Consider the following 20,239-nt stretch of genomic DNA (forward strand, 5'->3'; position numbering starts at 1 on the left):
GTTCTGTGACCACAAAATTTTCGTCCTGTGTAACCAAACCATAACCGGACTGGCCACTGGTATGGCTGATGCATATGAAAAGGAGACTAACTTTTCTATAAATTAGCTCAATAACTTCCTTTTGCTATCAAATTAATAATTTGATTTGGCTGCCTGTTGTACTAATTTTCTGATAGAGTCATTTGAACTTATTGAGTTATTGATTCAAATTTAATTATAGCATTATCTTAATCTTTACATTGTTCAAATACAATTAGCTCAAAGAAAGTTTAGTAAATTTGCATAATAAAAAGCTTACTGAAGATACATCTTTTTCTTCATGTTTTAGTCTGAAACTGGCTATTCTGTCAGCCTATCATAGTGTCAAAATCTAAAGGCAAAAATACTGTAAATGATACATTTTTGGTTATCAGCTACTATCTAGTCTTGTCATACTCGCACAGAAACAAATGGCTCCATTACCTATTTCTGTTCCTAATCAAAACAGCTCTGGAAGCTAGTTAAACGTTTAATTTAGAAACAGACAAAAATTCTGATATTTCTTCTGTCGTAACTTTAGTTTCTTTCACACTGAATCCTTGACAGTTCTATTGTTCATGTAAGATCTGTGCAGAAATGGGAACGGGACGAAGAGGGACATTTCTTGATGTAATCTCATCCATGCTTTCACTTATTAGCCTTGTGTAGACATGAGGCAATCCAAGATCTCCAGATAAGTGACCAGCCAAGAACATAATTTAGAGACAGTAATTACTTTCTGTTTATATGAGCACAGTATAATTTTTTTTTCTCAGTTAGGTCAGCGAATGGGAACAACAAAATCAGAAGGAATTCATTACCTAAACTGACATGTGCCCATTGTCAGATTTACTTTATATCCTATTAGGTCTTTTTAAACAACAGGGACGTTATTTTTAAAATAGTTACATCCCATATGAGCAATATGTTAAAGGCAGAAATATCCAAGAGGGCTCAGAGTCAGAAATGTGCATGAGAAAGACATGAAAATATGTAATCTATAAAAGCATAAAAGAACTTCACTTGACTTGCATGACTTTTTGTATCAAGCATGCTACAACAGTCTTTTGATTCTAATATGAAACCATAGTAAGGATCATTGCACTAATGCGTGAGGATTTGTGATAATGTTGCAGAAATTTTACTGTCAAAACTGAACTGCAGTGTAATGACTTTTGTTATCATGGTTTCTAATAACTATTCAGCATGAGTTGACCCTACATATGTTTTATTGCAATAAGATGTTAGTTGTCCAGAAAGTAAAAAAAAAAAAAAGAAATCAATAGGTCCCCTCCTCCCAGACTCTAACTATAGTGTGGCCACCTGAATATAGCAGATCTTGAATACCAGAATGAACACTTCACTTACATTTTAAAGCACTTATAATTTGCACAGAGACTATTTTAAAATGAAAGTTATGTGAAAAAAAACCAATTACCAAAGTTTCATAGGACTATGCCACTTGCAATTTTAAGGACAGATTCAAGTAACTAGGTTCGTAATTTAGAATGACGTCTCATATCTCTATGTTTGGGAATCAACTCTTAATTTCATTATGAGAACAAATGCCAGTGTCTGCAGTACAACCATTGACACGTTAGCATAATATATAGGACGTATCAAATTTTCTTTTGGAATAGATATTCTAAGATTGTTCAGTACAAAATGAACGATAATGGTAAATAATGTTAGTGAGAGAGCAAATAGTCTTCTCATCCACTTTGTGTCTGTAGCAGTAGGGAGAAAACACTCCACTCCTCCCAAGGCCTTGCCTTTGCATTCCCTGTGCAGAAGAAAACACTACAATTTTCACAGGCATAGGTCCCCTGTTCAGCAATGTCTATCCCCTCCACTCCCTCACTGCAAAGAAGGTTACAAAGTCATGACAAAATACTTCACGTTATCACAGCCTTATTTTACCCATCACCAAGATGATCCTTTTCTGAGGCTGAGCAAAGCAGCTACTTAGGAGCCCAAGGCGAATCTACTTAATTAGTTAGAGAAGTTACCATATCTAGCCAAAATTATGAAAAAAAACCCGACAAAACTCTAAAATAACAATTTGCCTTTTACATTGGTATTTGTAAAATCTGGCTTTTAATTTTGAGTAATTATATATTTAAGGAAGAAAGTTCTTAGTATTTAGGAAAGGATGAACACTCTTCTTGAACGTTCATGTCATTTTAATGCATTTATATAGCACAGCACCTAGAAAAATCATTACTTTGACACTCCTCCAGAACTGATTTTTCATTGCAGTTGTAATTCGCATATTAACAAAGACCTAAGAAGAAGATATAAGTTCTTTTTATAGGAGCTATATGTAATCAACATGTTTTTTCCTTTTGTCATAATTCCTAAATACTTTCTTTGTGTGATAATGGTAGAAACACTTCTTTTTAATGGTTGGACTAGTTATTTGTCTAACAAAACAAAGAATTATCAAAAAGGAAATCAGATTAATTTGCCCCTGCAATGCTCAAATTAATATTGTGAATACAATTTCTCTTCTTCATCCACGTACTGCAGCAGAACGGCACAGAGGACTGTCTGAAATTCTAAGCATGGTCATCACTAATTTCTACCACAAGGTAGGTACACATACTGTAATGCTGATTATAAGCTCCTATAGAATAGCAACACACTCATAACCATTTTCTTCATAAACAAGATTTTAAAAAGCCAAACAAATGATTATATAGCACTGCTGATGAAACTAGATCCTGTCGATATTGCATTGTTATTTTGCTATATTTTACTATGGTTTTTTTATTGTATTCAATTTGAGAAGAAAAAAAGCAATAATATATGCCAACTCATTTGCAATTTTCTTTGCTTCCAGACTACATCATTGAAATGCATGATAATATCATCCATACTATGTCCAGAAGAAGTAAACAGTTTAGTGGGAAATCTGTTTCACAAATATTACCAACAACTATTAAATCTTGAGAATACAGAAGACATATTCTTACAACCAAAGAAATAAAAAGTCCAGAAGATAAGCTAAAATAAATAACTTTTTCTGTAGAAAGGCTTGAAGCGAGTATGCCCTAATTCTGCATTCAGAAAAATATACTTTAAATTCCTTCTATAATCCAGGCCTTTTAAGAAAACATTTCAATACTCATAGCATTGCCTCTGCTATCATATCTACAGAACATAATTGACACTCACTTGGTGAACAAAGATAGGCAATAACTCCTTCTACTTTTTACGTTTTAGATCGCCAACTTGTTCTTCAAATACAGTTATCCCTAAAAATATATGACTTAAGAACAGTTTTGTTCTTGAAATATAGAACTATGTAGTAAACGAGAATAACTCGGAAGGGATTTTCTTACTTGTATTTGTCAGGAACAAACTGAATAAACTGAATTTTAAAATTAGAGATTAACTGAGGTGGTATAGGCGGGAATGAGCAGTGGATGAAAATATAATACATAAAATGAATTAAGAAGAGAGAAGTACTAGCAAATAATCTGAATTTCACATCTAATTTATTTGAAGTCTTCTACACTGTACTTTTATAAAATGGACTAAAATATCAATATATCAAGACCTAGTTCCTACATAAATGACCTGAGTTAATAAAGATTCTTATATGAAATTGATGTGAATTTAAAGTCTGTGAGGATGATGACTTAAACATGTCAGTTTTCAGAAATACAACATGTCAATTTTCAGAAAGGCAAGCAAGAAAGCAATAACTTGATTAAAATATCTGAACTATTTTTTACTTGATCATAGTTGGTACTGATAGGCTTGTAATTTGAGAGGTATACATAAACACAACGAAAAGAAACAGAAAAAACTTTTTCTGTGAATTGGCATTACATTTTAAGTTTTACAATATCACTTAACTCAGGATCCACAGCATTGTTGAATTAAAAAATACAAAAATGGATCTATTTAAATGTAAATTAATAGCCAATAAAACATACATACTTCATCACGGAAGATCAAAATAAATTATATACAAAAATAAATACATTTCGGGTGGAGAAGTGGCTTCACAAATAACAAATTTTGAGTACCTTACATTAAATGCTCTGTAAAAATATAAGAATTCACCGCAAATTAGCCAAAAAAATGAAAATACAAAAAGTGTGAAAATAAAAAAAGTAGCTGCATTGAGCAAATGAATTTTAGTGATGAGATAAATGAATTGAATGAGTGATATGAGCGCTTTACCTGCTGATGATCTCTAACAGCAGCTTCCAGCCTGACTCATTGTCATAGAGTTCTGTGAGGTCTTCTTTACTGTATAAGTAGTAGTTCTTTAAGATATTATACTCTTGAGCTAACCAAAGATTTTCTTTAACGATTTCCTCAAGAGCAGACTAAAGAGAAAACTAATTGATTACACTTACTGCAAAATATCTTTCTAAAAAAGTAAAATCATAGGTCACTTCCACAATTTGCCTGACTCGTTCACTTGTGAACACTTGCAAAACACAGATGGCAAGATTATAGTCTCAGGGAAACAAATGGAAAAAACAACACATGAATTTCAAGTGGCTAGTTGCTGGTTATATTTATACTGAAGTAAATGTTATTAATATGATTTTTACAGAAAATGATGTTGTAAATAGTTACAGTAGAAACTACTAAAAAGAACACATCCTCTACCTTACTACACAAGACCTTTCTGCATAGAAACTATCTTGTCTTAAATGCCAGAGAATGCATCAAATTCTTCACCCACATTTTAAGTTTCCAAGCTCTCATTTTCCAACTGACACAATGCAATACTTGTGTATTTTCTTAATAATTTTAAGGCTTCCAATTTGATTAACTTGATTTTAAAGACCAATAGAATGTTTGACTCTCATAGTTTGCTACCAGCCAAAGTTGTTTGGAATGTATGCTTCTATGATAAGAAAAATTTCCATTCCTTTAAATCTGATTTTGACTGAACTTCTTATGATTGTAATGCATGATCTTGCAAGAGTCACATAATTCGCTAAGGTATTTTATCCAGGTTACAAAGATACAATCTAACTTAATTTATTTTTAAATTAATTTTTAACACAGAACTCTATTTTAATTTTCATTACTTTTCCATTAAAAAGCACTTAGGGAAAGGGAAGCCTGGGCAGAGTTTTACCAATACATTTAATAGGATATTGAAATTTCAGAGTTTTGACATTCAGAATTTCTTTTCATTTCATAGCTATAAACCAGGATAGCTGATTTCCCCATTTCAAAGTATTTCTTCAAATATATTTTAAATGTACATCTTTAAAATACATTTTTAAAACATTATGGCTAGCAATGGCAAAGCTACCTAGCAGAGATGCACAAAAAAATTAACAACGAGCAAGCCTGAAACTTATTGAATTTATGTATGTTGCAGCCAATTGTATTTAGGAGGTATTTCTGCTAAAAATGCATGCACACTATGGAGTCGAGGAGATTTTACAATTATGAGAGCGTGTAGAAGCCTAGGCCAACTAATTGAGCCCAAATGCCCTAATCTAAGGCAACATTTTAAAGTCTTCTAATGCTAAGGTTACAGTATAAACACTTTTAAAGGTAGAAGACTCCTCTTCAGAGCCTAGTTTATACAGGAAGACTATATGTAATCCCATGTGCAGAACCATGTGTACCCTTGCAGAAAAGCAGGGCGAGCAGGACAGCGAGAGCAGCTGGAGCAAACATCACCGTCATCTGCTCCTTGGGTGAAGCCCGTCCACCCAGCAGGAGCGAGGGCAGCCCCGTGGCTCCACAGCCTGAACCTCTGAGTGAAATGCTAACCACAGGAGGTGCAGAGCAACCACCTGTGCTAGCAGTTGCCTCCCCAAAATCCAAAGAAAGGAATTGTAATCAATTTTGGTTTTATTTTTGAGAGAAGAATAATACGTGTTACTCCATTTACCTCTCTGCTGCTCTTCTCCTCTTCAGCAGGTTACTGTTTAAGTCAAATGATGCATGTCTGGGGCAGAAGAAGTATTTTATGAGCATAAAGGAATTTAATTTTCCCAGGTTCAAGCCACCATTTATATGTGAAACCTAAAAGAGTCAGACCCTATTGCTGCTAGTCAAGCTCTCTTTGAAAGGGCAACATAAATGATACCGGGAACACTTCTGAAAAAACATTTTTGGCTATGTCTTACAGCTACAAGCTTGCCCAGATCCAAGAGGGACAGAGAACTTTCGTAAAATTCAAACCTTGCTTAACTATCTCCTGTGTCTCTAAAAAAGCTCTTGTGAATTACTGGACTAATAAAGTGTAAGTTCCTCTGGGGTTACAGTGCGTAATGTTGAAGAATCCATATGTTTTCTCAATCTATTCCCAGGTGGGTACTTCTGTGTCTCAACTTCTAAAGACAAAACTATCCAAGGGAAATAGGAGCATGCCTGAACAGGTTCCTAGTCAACCCTTGGAGCTACTTGAATTTTGGGAGTTCCCAAGACAGTTAGCATATTAACAATGATTTTACTTCTTTTTCTATGCAATGTCTTAATCAAGATATATGCAATTTCTAAAGACTTTGGCTAGAAGGTGGCTGTGGTTACACAACTAAATCTGAAAATTCTTCCTGTACAGGACATCACTAAAATATTAAAATGAAATGTGTCTTTCAGAAATCCTAAATACTAAAAAGGAAGATGTACAATTTAGTGACAATGTGATTATCTCCTTTATTAATCTCTTTTATCAGTTTTTGAAGCAAAAATTGGTTTTCAGCATGCTATCTTCCTTAACAAATGTACCATAATTGATGTTAATATGTTAACATTCAATACCTGCAAACAAGTAATGTTTTCAGCATCACAGTACTTTCATATATGTAAAGTATATGGGAAAATGACAGAAAAGTTAGCTTGTAGACTATGAATATCAATATATTAATTTTCACCAATACAGCACCTTACTACAAAATGAGTGAGATCTTAACATTTTGTAAAATTTAAAATTTTCTAGACATTTTGACAAAGTCAAACATACCAAAGAAAAGACAACAGCCTTCTCTAGATTTTAAGACTCAGTGTCTCTGTCTGTATGACCAGTTAGAATGGTTGCTCGGTCACAAAAATTACTTCATGGCTTAGCTTATGTGAGCTGAGAGAGATGCAAAATGGTTCTTTTTCTCTAATTCACTCCTCTGAAAGATGGGCTGAGGTTCAGAAAGTGAAGAGCGTACATCCTCTAAGTACCTGAATGTCACCTGCTGACATTTCTACAGAAGATTTCCAAAAATGTAGGCACAGAAAAAGATAAGGGAAAAAAAAAAGCCTTTAGGAGCATTTGTTTTTTATGAAAGAAAGGAATGGTCAAACTGTGAGGTTGGTATGCCAGAGTAAACACTACACCTCTTCCTTTTTTTTCTAGGAAAAGAGGGATATGGATCTCAAAACCAGTCATAAGATATTTAAGTAAATAATCCTGACATTTATTTTATCTCTGGCACTTGAACTTCTGAATTTGTAGACTTGAAAACTGATAAAAAGCAACACAATTCAAGTGCTTGAAATCAAAGAGTTCTGGCACACCTGTACATACAGGTACATTTGACTTCTTCAAACATTCTAGAAATTACATCAGAAATAACGGAACAAATTATCTACATTTTTACATTACTTTCTTCGGTGGAAAGGAAAAAAAAGAAGGTGCATTATTCTGTGTAGTTAAGGTCCATGTATTCTCGTGAGTATCAAAACCTTACGTTTAAATGGGAGACAGAATTTCTGGGGGGAAATACCCACCAATATTTACTAAACAGTAAAAAAATAATGGTGCTCAAGAGCTTGGAAAGCCATGTGATTATTCTTGGGAAGTATTACAACATCCTTGATCTGTTGTTAGGCTCTACCTGGACATCTAGTATCAGAGATGGAATACTAGGCTAGAGGACATTTCCACCTGATTCAGCACATATTTTTTTTGACTTTATGTTGTCTCATTCAACACAGCACTGTAGGAAGTGTCTCTCTTTTCCTGGGATGGCAACATTTTTTTTTGTGTTTGCTGAACATGTTTGAAGTGTGGTTCCTGTCTGCTATAATACAAATTCATACTGAGATAATAAAACATGTGGAAGCAAGAAAAAAATAAACACACCAAAAGCCCTCCTCAAAACTATCAGCAGATTGTTAGCACAATGGCTGCTGAATTAGGCATTAGGAAAACCAAACATTTTGTGTTGTAACTTATCCAAGAATTATTTTGTGTTTCTATGTTTGTGTGACAAAAGTTTGTAAAGAACTGTCGAGACAAGTCTTGGGATCAATGATTTTGTCCACGTAATGATAAACCTATAAACATGATATAAACCCCTGTGGTTTACAGGGTCAGTTGTCATTTTGAATAGTCATTCTGACAGCAGTGTTTTATTTGAAAGATAAGAGCAATTGATTCTGACAATCAGGTGCATCAGCACAATAAACTAATTATTAAAGGATCTATATTAATTGGTTATACTACTTAAACTTGATGTTGTGAGGAATGAAATTGGTTTCCCCAGGCAGGAACGATTGTTTCTTTTGTAGGCATAAAGTACCTTATTCGTAATATGAACAGCAAAATGAGAAATAACTTACCTTAAAATTGCTGTGTTCATGTGCTTCTGACTCTTCCACTCCATAGGGCTTCCCCAGAGGAGTTTAGCAATGTTTTTGAAGCAGCATCTGTTACACGTGTCCCTTTACAAAGTAGAAAGAGCACGGTGATACCAAGTGCCACAAAGTCATTGTACTACAGTCAACCAGTCCCCCAGCTATGGAAAAGAAAGTTACTGTAAAGCAAGCATGAGATATTGTTTTTTTCTGCCCCTTGTCTGGGAAATGATTGATACAGTTAATGTTTATTAGCAAATAGTTTGGGGTCTATAAGTTAGAGAAACTACAACATAATTTGAGCTCGTATCATCACTGATTCCCTCTCCTTACTTGGGATCTCCTGCTGATGCTGTCACCAGCATTTGAGGGTTGGTAATTTATGCACCAAGGATCACACAGCTACTCAGTCAATCTCTAAACCTGCAACCCTTGTAAGGTACACAGTGGAAACACCTGAGCCCTGTTTGAACATGAGTCAGGGGATTTACACAGTTGATATTATATATGGATCTAATACAGATTTTTAAGGTCTCTGAGCTGAAACAAGTCTTCTTCTGTGTCCACAGACAAGAAAAAAACCCACATAGCCTGGAGTTACTGAAACTAACTCTGCATCTTAATGTCGGTTCCTTTTTACATCTGTGGCACAAATTTTTGCTTTATTAAGTTTGGGAGGAATTTTAGGAAGTGCATGCTTAAGTATATACACAGACTGACAGAAGGAAATGAGAGATCGTATTGTTTAATAATGTGCCAGAGACCATTTGCAAGAAATTAATTACTTTCAGTAGGAATATGGTGTAAAATATTCTTGGATAGATTATGTTTTCCTATCTGCAAACTAAGGTAACAATAACTACAAGTAGCCTTTCACTGATAACACAGCTCTCCAAATGGCAGTTCCAAAAGTTTTGAAAAAAAACCCCAGGTTTAATTCTTACCAGGACTCAAGTGTAGAACTGATATAGGAAATAAAACCAGATATGCATTAAAAGTTGGAGAGAAAATTTCCGTAGATGGAAAGTTATAAAAATATGAAAGGCTGCTAAAATAGTAATTAAAAAAATGCTACTAAAATATTATCAGCAAATATAAGCACAGACCTGCCTGCTTTACAGTATATTACAAGTATATTTACAGTATATTACAAGTATTCCAAAATAAATAATATGTAATACTTTTTAGGTTACAATTTTTCATATGTGTCAAAGCAGAAAAAATTATTATTTTTTTAAAATATGTTGTCTTTTCTATGTATGGAATATTCTTGACCTCTCCAAAGTTAATTTTGGCACATTAACAAAATTGTATTGACACTAAAGAGACTGTGGTTTTAGAATAAGATCTGAATATTCTAGGATTATATGTTGATGTGCCATTTATCAATGATTATATTAGTGTGGAAAATCTAAAAAAAATAAGAATGCGAAAATTTAAAGTACTAGAAATATTTAAGTTTATCCCACTTCAACATTCTTTAGAGTCCCAGAAATGAAGACATGAATTTTGGAGAAATCAAGGGACTTACCCGTTTAAAGTCCTGAACTCGTAAAACAGAGACAAGCTGCAAGGCCAGAAAACAGTCCATTCTACTGAGTATGTAGTGACATTAATTTTTCAGATATGAAAGAAAAAAGTAAGTACCTAGTTGCTCTCTGTCCCGTGGAGGTGCCTACCTCCACACGGTAAAGCAGAGAATCAGAAGCACATGTGCAGTCTACCTTATGATGGCCTGCTCTTACTGGCAGAATTCTGGGGACTCGACCTGTGATTAAAATACCTATAAAAGAACTGTAAATGGCTCTGCCTAAATAGCATTGTATTAAATTTAGTCTCCAGTCAAGAAACCCTGATTACAGGGAAGAAACTTGCTTTGCCAGATCCCAACCTCTTTGGAAGTCAAGAAGTGGCTGTTCTGGAGTTTTTCTAATGTCTTCAGTGAAACTCAAGAGATTTTTGCATGTATTCCAGTATCAGGCCTGTCAACAGCTATATTCAAAAAAATTTTGAACTAGAAGAACTAGTTTTCTCTCAGAACATAAAGATTTAAGTGCTTTTCTCATGTCTATTGAAAGTTTGAAATCTTTGGTCCTGCCCTGCTGAATAGAATATTCTTTAATAGTGCTTATTGACCATAGAATCATAGAATCACAGAATGTTAGGGGTTGGAAGGGACCTCTAGAGATCATCAGAGCACTGGAACAGGCTGCCCAGGGAGGCTGTGGAGTCTCCTTCTTTGGGGACATTCAAAACCCGCCTGGACACATTCCTGTGTGACCTACTGTAGGTGATCCTGCTCTGGCAGGGGATTGGACTCGAAGGTGGCAGGGGATTGGACTAGATGATCTTTTGAGGTCCCTTCCAACCCCTAACATTCTGTGATTCTGGGATCTAGTCCAACCCTGCTGCCAGAGCAGGATCACCTAGGGCAGGCCACAAAAGAACACATCCAGGTGGTAGTTGACTAATTTTGTTGTGGATAAGAGACAAATACACTTTTCTTATTGAAAGAACCAAGAACAGGAGAGCTTTGTCCAGGGCTAAAATTTTGCTTCTACCTCAGATTTTGTGATCAGCCATGATCTTTAGAGCAAAATGCCTCTATATCACAACAGATGCTTATATTTTTAAAAATATATATTTGCTTTAAAATCAAATTTGTTTTTATTGAGAATAATGTGGAAATAAGAAATATGAAAACATACCTTTGAAGTGTTTCATAAACTCTAAAATTTTAACATGGAACTTAGGTCATTTTCACAGACTTTTCCATAAGAAAGTTTATATTACAGGAAAAATAATAGCTATTTTTTTAGAATAAAGTCAGTCTATAAATATAATGGAATGTAATTCAGTATCAAAACTCAGGGTAAAGTTGATATAAGTATAAAAAAGATTTTAAAATTACATAGAATTAATAAAAAGATTCTGAAATTACATAGAGTTAAGAACTTCTCCAATCCTGCATCTTCCTCCATACCTTAAGTTTATGTGCTTTGTCTGAAAAAAAAAAGAGGTTTGATTTCAGTATTGGTTTCTGCATAACATAATTTTGGATTGTTAATCACAAACTTATTTTCCTATTCTTGCATCATTAATTTTTCTTCTATATCATCACAGTTTGATTATATATACCTGTCAATATTCTTAAAGCATATTATGAGAGAGAACTTGCAAGACTATTCTTGAAAAGATGAAATTGCATGGGTATGTCCATTTATTTATTTTATTATGGCCAGTTAAAAAATTATAAAGGCTCTCCATTTTCTTATAAATTTAGGGATGGACAATTCTGCACCACTAGGGGAAAAGGCCAATTACTTACAGTAAGGTCATTAGATACACACTTTCTTTTTGTCATTACAAGGACTAATACTTGTGCATTAATGGCACTATACAGAGTAGATGAAGCAAATAAATAATAAACCTCCTCATTCAGATGCTAGTGCAAAACTAAACGTTCTTTCAAATGTACAGCTGTAAAAATTGAAGTGCAAAATATATCAAAAAATAAACAGCAATATTCAACACAGTATCTATTACCTACACACACCTCCCATAAAACAGCAGTGCCTCCAAAGTGACCAGAAGCTGCAAATAAAGAGCTTATTGGGGTAATTGTGCCCATTTTTTACCAAATCCATTGAAAATTTAAAAATCTTTTGTTTCTTCATTAATGGAAATATGGAAAAATATACTGGATTCTATGGAAAAATTTTTTTTATTTTGACAAACACTTAAAAATACTGGCATTCAACTCTTAACTTCGCAAAGTAATCCATTTGATTTCTGCTGTTAAGGATCAACTTTCAGACTTTGCATCCAAACGCTTTTATAATACTTTGAAAAACTAATACCACTAACTGATCCTTTGATTGCATCAACATAGTTACTTTGTTCTAAATGAAATTTTGTAGAAACATATTTTAGCTCATCTCAGTTCCATACTTTGGTCCACTGACAAGTCGTTTGGTTTCTGTAGACTTTGCCATAGTGATAATGCACATGACCGACACCCAGTGGTCTTCTTGGATGAAATTTTTGACCACTGCACTTTTTTGTAGTCATGTCCATTCAAACACCCACAGTAAAAATTCAGTTTCTAGATTTTTGTTTATGAAATTCCCCTATGACCCCCTGTACGGGTATATAGTTTGATCCTGATATTCTGAAATCTGGTACCATGTTGAAGAACTCTTGACGTATCAATTATTCTAGGCAATATGGAGATAATTAAGAAGGTTAGACTTCATTTTGCCTTTTAGAGCACTTAATGAAAAATTTATAAGGAATAAATTTCCTTAAAAGATTTTTTTTTTATTTTTTCCAATGAAGAAAATCTCAATTTCATCAAAAGAGAGAGAGAAAAAAAAATCTGTTCTCCTTACCTTTTTTCAATATTTTTTTAAATACCAGAGAATGCATCTCCACTCCTCTCTAATCTAGGTAGATTAAACCGCTATAAAACTTTGGAAAGCAGTTTAGGAAGCCGTCACAAAACAAAACGTATAATGAAAAATTGAATGAAACCTAGGTTTTTATTAATGGACAGTTTCAAAAATAATTACTTTGTGTCAACTCTATCACTTTTCTCCATAAAATACTCAGAAGTGTCCTATACCCTTAAATATTAAGGAAGTTAAATTTTAAACATAGAATATATTATGACTATAATAGAACAGAAGACCAGAACTTCAATTACTCAGTTATAATGGGTCTGCATTTTAGGTGAAATAAATCAGTGAAGAGCTCAGCTCTCTGTCAAGGCAATATTGTCTTTACAATTATGTTTGAACCTTGGGCTCTACATATAAAAATCTTGCTAACTGAAAACCTGAGAGATTACCTTGCTCACATCTCTCTACCCTACAGAGAGTGCTTGGCAGAAATTTCATGATTATGAAACAGAAAGATTAGTTTTCCTTTCAGTCGTCCTCTTTAGGATAAAAATCTAAGATCTGTCTTTTTATGCAGACCTTCACTGTCTAAAACCTACAACATAAATGTTATGATTTCCCCAACACATAAACAGCAGAAATGATGCAGTACACACAAATCTGATCAAATGCATAAAGACAGTGAGATGAGCAGAGTGCCAAGAAACAAGACATGAGATGGTTGGGAACCAAAAAAAAAGAAAAAAACCAACAGGTTTTGAGTCAAGCCGCTGTATGCTGGGCACTCTGCCTGCCTTCAGTGTAAACATTCTGAGGGTAGTGTGGAGGGGTTAACTCTTAGAAACAAAGCAAAGACATAAACATGGAACCAATGTCCTTAAAAACACATTGCACATGTACCGTGCAATGCTAAACAAAAGGTATCGCGAATTTACCTGCTTTGTAACATCAAATCTAAGGTAGAACACGGTCGACCTTCATGAGAAGTAATCTTCCAAAGTAGTTTAGTCATTGCCTGCTTTGTGTAAAGACAACATTTCCAGGAGAAAAAAAAAAAAAAAAGAGCCAAGAAATATCAACATCAGAAGGCAAACACTAGGATGCAGAAGATTGTAACAGCTTCTGCTGGATGTTCACTGAATAGCATATCATAGAATGATAGAATGGCCTAGGCTGGAAGGGACCTTAGAGATCATCTAGTCCAACCTCCCTGTCATGGGCAGGGACGCCACCTCTCGACTAGACCAGGCAACACATGGGGATCGAGCGGGAATCAAACCCGAGACCTTGGTGTTGTCGTTGTCAGCACCGCGCTCAAACCACTGAGCTAACCGGCCCCCTAATATGTCACCATTTAAATGAAGTTTCAGAGAAGCCAATCTTAAAACCATAAATGGTCTCAAAAATCTAGTAGAGTAACTGTGTAAAATGAAAATATAATAATAGTTTAGGTAAATTTCAACATTTTATGCAAAATATTTACATGGGATTCTTAAACAATTGACAGCGAGGTTTCTTTATTAAACATTCATTTTCATTTTCAGAAAGAAAATATAATTTCCCACATAATGGTAAAAGTATATTCGCTGGAACTTTTCTAATCAGAATAACATTTTACAGTAACTCTTATAAATAAACAAGGTCAACTACGACAAATATTTTAAACTGAGTGTAGCTATTTTTTCTCATTAGAATTTCACAGAATCCTATCAGCTCAACAGATGTGTGAAATCTGACATTTTCTGCCCAAAACAGGAAACATGGGTATTTAATAAACCTTCTTAACAAGTAACTATAACATGCATACAGACACACAGTTCTTCTACATTTTCATCTTTTTATCCATACATTTATTTCACCCAACAGCACTTCAAAAAGTATTTAAATGAGATATATTTTACCATTTTTTCTATAGATAATGCACATTATAATTTTAAATGTATTATATTTCTAATATATTATAGAATGCATTAATATAATAAATAGCCTGTTCAAACTAATTGCTATTGGACTTTGGGATATAAATACGTGTAGTAATGATATAATATTAATTCTAAAGAAAGCACCTTTTCCGACACTAAAGGCCTTACTTTTCTGCAGTTGTTTTGTTTTGTTTATTTTCAGCACCGCTCATTCATATCAGAGCTGTCCTTTTCTACAGTAATGGTACAGTAGTGGTGCTTGTTCTAAACAAAAATGGAAACCCAGTCTAATTTGTTCATTCCTGTAGTTTCAAATGTAGTTAACACAACTGAAATCACCAGCATGGCCACTGAGAAAGAAACTACATTCTTGTATTTCAGATAAGCCAAAACTGGTTTTATGAATGTCAACCTAAAAGCGCAAACCAGCATGTTCTAAAAATAATGACAGAACCAAAACCATTATAAAAAAAGGCAATTATCAGTAAGTAAAGCTCTTTGAGAAATACTTACTAAATATACTTTTACCTTGTCTGCATACAGGCATGCTGTCACTTATGACTAAATAAGATTTCTCTCTCAATATCATGAGAACGTGGTGGGTACATAAATGGACAAATCAAAGGTAGGTACACACAATGTCATTTTGTCCTCTATTACAGAATCTCAACAAAAAACACAACCAGGAGATTGTTCAAGGATAGGAGAGGAGTGATGAAAGGATGAGAATAATTGATATGTGGATTACAAAACCTGAAGAACTTCAGTGATCAGTAAGTGGTACCTTTTTCTATCTTTGAGTGATGTACGTATTTATAATGTGATTGCTCCAAGCAGTAAGTTCTCATATCCACAATCATCACAGGAGCAGTTGCTGAGTTCTTGAAGCAAATAGAATCACTCTATCACATGCTGCATTAGCTTTGAGTCTTCCTCAATATTACTGCAGTGGTTGATAAGAATGTAGATAAAGCTTCAGGAGACATTAAGAATAGATGCATTTTTTACCAAAGCCGCTGATAGAACTTCAGCTCTGATGGGTGCATTCTAGTGACAACAAAAGGCTGTGTTTGGGTGGTTTCACAAGACACCTTGACATGTTTCATATGCTTTTTATGCATTCATGCAGAAAAGGCCATGTCCACAACAGCAATCAATATGAACCACTTTGCACACCATTTAAAAAATTTAGTTTTTGTAGTGCAAAAGCAAAGAATTCCCTAGATGCCAAAGTGGAAAACACTCTCAGTTTACAGGTAGGACATATGGAGAAGTAAATAGAAATACTGACTCTGTGACTAAAGTGAAAATGAGAAACCAAGTGTAGGATGGCTATTGCCTACCTGGAAAGAAAGAACATCATCTATGGTAGATGAGTCACATAGGTCTGAAGCATTTACCCCCTCACACCTTCTCAGGGAACTGTCTACTCTACTTCAGCAGAAGCTAGACTTTGCTGACTTTGGAAAAAATATTTCTTCTACATGCCAGTGGGAAAAGATTTAACTGTCATGCTCTGTAATACTATAAATAAAAATGAAGATAGCCATTCATAATGTACCTATGTATGAATGCTTTTGTCAGGGGGTTCAAGCTCGAGACGGTCATGTTAGTCTCAGTTCCTCCAGCTATCAAAACAAGATTTTGCTTTGTCTCTCAGTCAGGAAAGTTGAAACAACCTCTGTTTCACAGTGGATCAGGACCAGACCAAAATCTGCTTCTTTGGCCTCTTTACAAACCCAGTGACCTTGATGAAGATGCTGACCCATCTGGCTGCTCCTCTTGGACTTCAGGTGCTCTTGTTCTTCTCTCCAGGCAAAAGGCGGATCATCAAAATATCAGACTGCTTGCTACTACAGTGCAGTCCTTTCAAAGTCTCTTTTTAATGATGAATGTTCAAAATCTCATGTCACCTCCATCCCACAAGTAAGAGAGGTCTCAGTACAGTACATTATCTGTAACTGAATGGTAATAGATTTCTGATAGTTGACCACTGACAGCTGATGCCAGATGATATAGGTATTGAATGTCTCTGGTGTTCATGGAATTTTAATCATTATCAGGGCTGAAACACAGCCGATACGATACACTTTGTATAATGTACAATTAAGGAGTCAATATTTGGTGGACATGACGGGTGACAAGGTCAGGCAAGGTAAAATATGAGAAAAAAGGAAACTTGGGTATGAAATTAAAGCTTTGTCCTCTTTTATGATAGATCGCTATGTTCAGAATAACTTACAATCTTTAGCACTAATATCCAAAATGCAATGTATTTTGTGATATACTTTACATGATAACACAGTACAGACACTACAAACAGTCAAAGAAAAGTGATAAGAAAATCTAAGGGTTAAACTAGATTTTTTATGACTGCTGTCTGTAGACAGAACTTTTAGACCCATAGGTTACTATGTGGTTATCTTAAAGAACATAATTTCTACTTTAAGCTATTACAGTGCAAATGTATAAGAAAAATGTGTTACATTTTATATTTATAACCTACTAAACAATGACATGGCAAAAATTTAACAACAAAATTATAAGCTAACTATTAGTGCATCGTTTTCAGTACAGCTAACGAGTTGTCCAATGGCTTATCCTCACATGCCATTTAAAGCCTACTAATTTATTCTAGTGCTATCTGCACTACATAATGAAGATGATATACTCAGCTTTTCTATTTTCAAACTCTTTCTTGATGTTATCTCCTATTTTAACCATTAAAAACATACATGTTGGTTTTGCTCTGCAATTCAGTGGAGTCATTTCAGTTCATTTATGTAAACTTTAGAGAAAGGGCAGCAATTATTTGTAGTTCACAAAGTATATTTTCTAAAAAAGGAAAGTCTAAAAGCCATATACCTCATAAAGACTTCTACAGGCAGATCATAGAATGGCCTAGGCTGGAAGGAACCTTAGAGATCATCTAATCCAACCTCCCTGTCATGGGCAGGGACGCCTCTCAACTAGATCAGGCTACTCAAGGCTCTGTCCAACCTGGCCTTGAACACCTCCAGGGAGGGGGCAGCCACAACGATAACATCTTCGTTTTCTAAAACTCCGTATGCTTTTGAAGGACCAACTAGTATCAAAAATCATCTGCAACACAGTAGCACAACACTTTCCTGAGCAGGACATACATGTTTTTACACAATTGTAGTATGACCTTAACCCTCTTAAAACCTAAAACTGCATCAATATGATGAGATGCAAAGAAAAATAAGACTGTGAAGATGAAGTTCAGTTCTTATTTTAGCATGCGTTTCATGAGATCTTAAGATTTTCTTGCCTTTACAGAATACTGTAAAGGAATAGAATGGCAGTGGACTTTGTGCAATGAAAACGAAAAGCTGGATTTATCTACATATTTTCCAGTTATTACCACAATTTTTTTGCTGCATTACCAATAAACTGAAGATTTTGATGTTAAGATCGCTCTCTGAAACAAGTAAGTATTATTTTTTCCTTTCTGTCAAAGTTTAAGGCTGGGCCAGCCACTGAACTTTGAGATGGTCTCTGTGATTCCCTCACCACCCCCGCAGGGGAGGATAGCAGGGGAACCAGGGAGAGAGAGTCAGAGGTTGGAAGACACTTTGCAAGAGTTTAATGAAAAACAAAAATAATACTAACAATAACAATGAAGATGTTGAACTTTAGAAAGATATACACAAGTACATAAAGATATTTAAGGATACAAGAAAATATGTTAATGCAGAACCATGCTTTCCAGATGGTGGCTAGGTCTCAAGCAGAAAAGTCCCAGGCAGGACTTGGCAGCAGACAGGGGCACCCAAGCTCAGAGTCCCAATGAGAGTCCAACAAAACCAGAAAAGAAGCTATGCTACCAGAATGGGAGGCAACAGAAGAAAATGTGTCCCAACAAACGGTGCTTCTCTGCAGGGTGAAAACAGGAGGCAGGAACACCAGCAGCACAGGGAGAGATGACCAACAGCCAATACCAATCCTCCAAGCACAGCAGGCACTAACAGCCCCAAGGGGTCTTCTTAGGGGCCCTTTTATACTGAGCACCATGGAAAGAAACACCGTGATTGGTCCATTTGGGTCACCTGACCCATCCTCTCCTCCCCATAGGCACAGCTGCCCTTCCTACTCCCCTGTGATTGCCACCAGTGCCAGGAGCCCCAGAGAACTTTTATCCTGGTGCTCCCAAACCAGGACACATTCCATTTTTCAAATAGGAATCAAACTAAAATCCAATTAATTTTTATACATTATGTACAGTTGAGAATATAACTTGTGTATCTTAAGTGCCTGTCCAGTGCCTTAATCAAAAAATTAGACTGATAGAGGGTACGTATTGACATGGATCACAGTAAGGATGTAAGATCCAAACATGTAATCCACACTGAATTTTAGAGGAGACAAAAGTGAACATGGTATTTCCTCTCACCTATGAGCAGGTCCAACAAAACACACTTTGCATTGCATCATTTCCTCCTCTTAAGAGAAATCTCATGTATCAGTAAACTGAGACCTGTGAATCTGTACTCTGCATGATTTGGAGCTAAATATTTACGGTACAGATAACTGAAATAGCTAATTCAACAGAAGCAGAATATTATCTTTCATATTTTTTCAGTTCATACTTCATCGCAATTGGCCACACATAATTATGCTGGTTACTAATTCAGATTGGTTAGCCTCTATAGGTGCCTATTATATAAATTGAAACACACCATATGAAACAGCTTCAATATAAAGCTTCCCATTCTACACTGATAATAAAAAGAAATACAATGAGGACAATTAAGTAAACCTAATCTGTTCTAGCCCTCAGCCAAAAGTGTAGCAAATATCATATCTTTCTCACAGAAGGCCTTACAGATATACAAATGTTCCATCACTCTTGCATCATAAATCTTTTAACTTATGGTCCTTAACTAATCCTCCTTACCTAGCTATTTTTTTTTATAAGATAGAAAACTATAAATGTTAACTAAATGTATATTTTCTGAGCTTTGTAACATGTCACACTGTCGTATGATCACATGCCAACTCTGTACATTCTTTCTATCAGTGTAACAGTTGTGCATAAGAAAGGTGTTTGGGGCATTGTATTCCTGCGGGAGTTTTTTTCGGATGAGCTGTAAATGGAAGGTCCTACCCAAACTGGTCATTAGCAATCCCAGAGAACTCTTCATAAGAGTAGATGTGTTAAGTTCAGTCTCCTGGCCAAATTCCAGCTCAGGTAATTACATTCAGCCTACCTAATTTCCCACTGCAATTACAAATACAGAGAGCACCTTAATTTCCAGTCCCAAGTCCCTTTGTGGTGTTGAATAGTTGCTATGTTTCACCCAGGGTGGCTGCACT

This window comes from Apaloderma vittatum, unplaced genomic scaffold, assembly GCF_000703405.1.
Source record: "Apaloderma vittatum isolate BGI_N311 unplaced genomic scaffold, ASM70340v1 scaffold8613, whole genome shotgun sequence".
Classification (NCBI taxonomy): Eukaryota; Metazoa; Chordata; class Aves; order Trogoniformes; family Trogonidae; genus Apaloderma; species Apaloderma vittatum.